The sequence below is a fragment of the Pinus tabuliformis genome, chromosome 6 (genome assembly GCF_031772625.1).
Source record: "Pinus tabuliformis cultivar Carrire ecotype Pingquan chromosome 6, CPIR1, whole genome shotgun sequence".
Classification (NCBI taxonomy): domain Eukaryota; kingdom Viridiplantae; phylum Streptophyta; class Pinopsida; order Pinales; family Pinaceae; genus Pinus; species Pinus tabuliformis.
Window position 1 is genome coordinate 1,689,033,411 of NC_142292.1, and position 5,514 is coordinate 1,689,038,924.

A 5,514-nucleotide genomic window follows, 5' to 3' on the forward strand; every position below is an offset into this window, starting at 1 on the left:
ATGATATGGTGAAGACCTTGTTGTTGTAGCTAAATGTACTGAAAAACCAAGCTTTTATGTTTTGGAAAACTTGAATTTCCCTAGCAAACACCTATGGTGTTTAGCAAAGCCAACCTCAAATGGACTTTTTGAATGTTACAATGAGTAGAATAGGCTGCAAGCTCTTGTTGTTCGACAGTATGATCCTTAACTTCCTCTTGACCCCCATTTGAAGACCCAGAACACATTCTTTAGCAATTCCAATCAATTTCTTCACCTTCTCAACTCCTAAAAGAAATCTACATCAATAACTGGAATTGCGTGCAAGATTGTAAGAAATAACCTTAATGCTTCACTAAACTTCCCATCTGCTGTGGCTTTGTAAGCTAACTTCCCATCTGTTGTGGCTTTGTAAGCTAGTCTAAGTTTCTCATCTAATAGAAAAAGCTTAAATTCCAAAGCTCATGGACCTCTAACATTTGAGCTAGCAATCTCACTCTAGCCTCCCTCTATTGCTAAGAAGACCACAGTGCAGAAACAAATGTAGGGAGGTATGTATGGCTGCCCATGTAAAGATCCAAAAACAAAGGTTTTAACTTTTAATGGAGTGAAATTCTTAATACCAAGTTGTTGACTTGAGAGCTGCATCGCCATATTAATGTTACTAGCAGCTGCATCCTCACCTGCAAGAAAAGATTTTCTGTATCCATATTTGAATTACTGGCATACGTGGTGATGGCGTAACTAATGACAATATGAGTTGTACCTGCAACATTTGCAGCTTAGACATCTGTAGGGAGGTTCAAAGCTTCTACATCCCATCCTACCTCATCGTCATTGTCTCCTCTCACTTCTCTATCATCGACCACTACAACCTCGCCATTTTGTTTTTCAACTCCAAAAGTGTCAAGGTCTTAACCCCTGTTGGCTGCAGCTCCTTCATTCTCTTCTTCATGGACTGCACCCCCTGCATTATCCAACCCACCAGAAGTGTCAAGGTCTTAACCCCTATTGGCTGCAGCTCCTTCATCCTCTTCTTCATGGACTGCAACCCCTGCATTACGCGACCCACCCTCAAAAAGGCCTTTGGTAACCCTCAATAACAGCCATTCACGATTGTGACAAATTGATGGAGGCACAATAAGTGATGATTTCTTTCCAGATGGCAGAGTGGGCAGATTGCCACCTAACAATTAAGTACAAGCATATCAGCAATCTCTGTAAGCCCATGAACTGTTGCACTCACATATGGGCATTGTGAAACTGACCCATAACATCAATTTATATTTATGCAATCCCCAACATCTTCAAAAACTTATCAACATTGTCCATGACAAGATACAAAATGAAAGCCTTTCAAAATTCTTTAATCTTTGGTAAGCATATTCAACAATGGCAGCATTTCCTTACCAAAGGGCCTCAGTTCCCAGTGTATACCAGCGACCTTAACATCTCTCTATTTTGCAGAAGCAACATCAATTTGAATAGTTTCACCCTACACTGCTAAGTTAGATCATGCCTTCTCATCTTTGAAAAAGTGAAGTGCCGCCTCTGGGAAGCCCTTCAGATGCAGCTAAGCAATCACTGCCTATCCACAAATCAGTTCCTAATCATGCTCATAACATTGTCATACTTCCTTTTTATCAGTGCCAGCTTGAATATATACTCATGCATCAATCTGTATGACACAGTTATTTCCAACTCATTCATGCGACTGACAGAATTCTCAGACACCTTCATTATACATACTTGAACATCAAGTGTTCCAATAAGGCCACCGTTTCTGTTTGGAAGACAACAAAGCACAATTGTCACCCCGAGCACCACTCTTAAGTTTTAACACAAATAATCTTATGCAGAGAACAATGTACAAGCTCCTTGCTTCCAATGATGATTGCATGCTTGCTCAGCAAGGCTACATTTTCCATGTCATCTGACTAAATGTATTTAACAAATGGAATATGGAGGTCCCCAGGTACAATCCTCTGTTGCAAACCAAGGTTGCTGTCTTTTCTTCCTGCATTGTGTCACTCTTCTGTCCCAACACTATCTTCTGGCCCAAGAAGAAGGTTTTATGTTCCTGCACAGAAAATTGTATCCACAGTTACTGGACAACTAGACTTCTTGATCACCTTATTTCTGCGATTTTTATCACTTGGTTATGACTCATGTCAGTGACTACCGATTGATTGCAAGCAAAAAAGACAGCAGGTCCTCCAAGTCGCTGTCTTTTCTTCTTGCATTGCGTCACTTCTCCCAAGTCCCAACACTATCCTCTGGCCCAAGAATAAGTTCATATCACCCACCATCAACATCCAAACGTATTAGGACAACATTCTCCATGGGGCTAAACAACAATGATCATCATCCTTGATCCAATTCATGGATCCAGCCCTTCTTATCTGTATAAGTTGAGAGTATTTTTGAGTTGCAAATTGATGAGCAAACAAAAAATGTTCATTGTTGCAGTATAGGGTGCCCTCATAAACAACAAAAGCAGATCTTTCTCTTTCTAACTTGAAAACAATCATCCCACGGTCATGCCCAGCAGCAAGAAGATTCACATCAAGATGTGCTACAAGGATCCAGAAGCAATCATGGTCTCTACGAAATGTTTGGACACCTCTACAATACTTGGATACATCTCAAACTCAGATACTTTTATCTTCTAAATGTTAACAAAAATGTCGTGGCGTGGATGGAACATCACATGAGACATATAGTTCACATGCCCTCTTAAAAGTTAAAATATCCAACTTCCCAAGCTTGGTACCTGAGAATAAAAAACATACTAACTTTTCACAAGTGAATTATCTACAAATTTTTCACGTGCCCTCCTAAAGTATTCAACTTCCCAGGCCTTGATCTCTGAGAACAAAACTAACTTTTCACAAATGAATTATCTACAAACTTTTCACATGCCCTCTTAAATTATCCAGCTTGCCAGGCCTTGGTATTCGAGAACAAAACAAACTAACTTTTCAAAAATGAATTACATGCAAACTGAGATGCTACTCAAGAAAGCGGAGTAACAGGCAAACAGAAAAGAAACAAAAGATATATTAAACCAATAAAAAAAAAAAAGAAGAAGAAAGAAAAAAAAAAAGTTAATACATCTCTAATGAAATAGATATAGCTTCACCAAGCAATTGAATCTGCATGCCATTCAATCTGCTTGGTGACCATCTGCTCCTGACACAATCAATGGCAAGCTGGGATGAAAAGCAGCGGCCCAGTTCACTCCACGGTCATGACATTCCAAAACATATTTGACAATAGCATCACCCTCTCCAAAAATATCTGTGTTCATTTGTGTTAACCTTAATATCATTAGCAGACGGTTTTCCTCCTCGGAGCACAAATATCCCATACACAATCAGTCTGATCCAAGGGGCTTCAAATGACCAAATCTTCCTTATGATGAAAAGAAACACACATTACACAAAAAAATGTTGCCAGTAAGGTCAGATACAAGTTCAAGATTACCAGTTCCATATCATTATTGTTTATTCGTCATTGGCACTGACAATCTAAGGATACTCATTGTGGAACTTAACTCTCTGGATATAGGCAGCGGTGCATATTGTAGTTCCATATATTGATCTTAAAGACATTCCCTGTAACATTAACAAGTAAATTGGAGTTATAACAACTTTTCATAATTGTATTTTTGACTGTTATGTCAGATGACTTGCAGTTAATATCATTTACAATCGAAGGCACTACTCTTTAGATGTCATAAATATACACATACAATGTCTACATAAGAAGCTACATGGCTGGGAAGCTTCGCTAAACCTACCAATTCTAAAATAACTTTGTTCCTAGGATGGGAGAGGGTGGGATTTTTTCTTGCAGCTCTCCTTTGGCTAAGTGGTTGCACTATGAGAGGCATTTCTAAGTCTGCCAAAATCACCAAGGACTTATCATCTGGCCCAATCTCCGCCCATTCAGAAGGTTTTAAACTAGGTATCAGAGTTTGATTACCTTGCGACCTTTTTCCTTGCGTGTAATTTCTCACCCCACCCTCCATCCAGTAGCAAGACTGAGATATTCTCATAGCTCCAAACAAAAATTGACTCTATTCCTAATAGCTCATGAAGAAGAGCTCCAAACAACAATTGACTCACAAACAGGGAAAGATAACATTCTCTTCCCAGCCACCCAAGCTAGACCCAATTGACACCACTACAAAACTTGCCACTAGACATGTGTAATTTCCAGACATTTTACAATACATAGCAAGTAAAGGTAATCTCCTAGTTGATCCATGAAATTTTTTTCAAAATACATGAGGGACTCACACAACGCCAATGTGTTCAAGACCCTCTCCATGTCACCAAGGTGTTAGACACCCACCATTCCAGGATATAAAAATGTATCCATTGAAACACATATCAATTGTCCAATTCATGGAACTACTGAAAAATGAACCTTGGTGATCAGTTTCAAAGCGCTTCTCAATCTCTGAAATACATAAAAAAAGAGGTTCACATGGACCACAAAACATGCAATAAATATCCAAGCCAGTTGGCTTACCTATAGACACAAACACGGCTGAGCCTTGTGAAAATGTACTCCTCTAACCGACCCATCATGCTCATCAAATCTATCAATGTTCCCACCTGATAATGCCATTGTTAGTGTCAGTGTTTGCAGTCTTCCACCAGTGATCAAATATGCTCTTATAAAGTGGTCTTGGGGTGTCGAAATCAAATTTTTGTCATTTCAGTGAGTCTTCAAGTAAAATTTAGTCACTAGGTATTAGGTCTAGGATTGTTTTCACTCCTTCCAAAGTTTTCCAAGTACTGGTCCATGTCATCATTCGGCCAAGTGTGCCATCATTCAAAGAGTTGTCATCATTATTTCAGGTTCTAATGGGTCATTTTACACCTTGTTTGTGCTTCAGTTGTGCTTAAGGCTCATTTCCCTCTCCTAGGGTTTTGAAGGTAATTTTTTTTGGATGGTCAAATCATCAAAAAAACTTGTATCCTGATGTTAATACACCTTCCCCTATCCTTAATATACCTTCTTAAACACTTCCCATCACTTATATCCCTCAAATTCATCATTTTCCCACAAACCCTAGCCTATTGCTACAATTTAACACTTTTCTAGGTTAGACCTGTGTTTTGCCCTGTTAGATCCCTTCCCCTCACTTAATCTTTGAAATTCTACTTTCCCCTGCTTCCTAACATCCCTCCCACTTCCCAAAATTTTCTCAAGAAATTAGAAGCCCCTCAACCCCTTCATTTCCCTTCATTTCTACAAATGCCCTGTTCCACACATCGGGATAGGTTGTATTCAAATGATGTTTCTGAGCAAGAAAAAATGAATTTGAAAAAAGTGAGAGAGGTTTTCTCCCATAATAGACTTGAGAAAAAAAACCTCATTCAGTTTTTACACAGGTCTCATGGTTTGGGAGAAATGTCCAAAACATCATTTGCTTCGAGAGAGTTGTTGCATTTCTGGAGTGACTTTGGGAAAATCAAGATTGCTCCTAGCTAGATTGACCAAATGACTTGCTTGATGAGT

The 5,514-nt window shown here is 39.1% G+C and overlaps 2 pseudogenes; both read right to left on the minus strand.

Moving 5' to 3' along the window:
• Positions 1-1,015: 1,015 nt before the first annotated feature.
• LOC149265476 (coatomer subunit alpha-2 pseudogene) lies at positions 1,016-2,222 on the minus strand (annotated as a pseudogene).
• Positions 1,812-4,039, minus strand: LOC149265477 (coatomer subunit alpha-3-like; annotated as a pseudogene).
• Between the last annotated feature and the right edge of the window lie 1,475 nt (positions 4,040-5,514).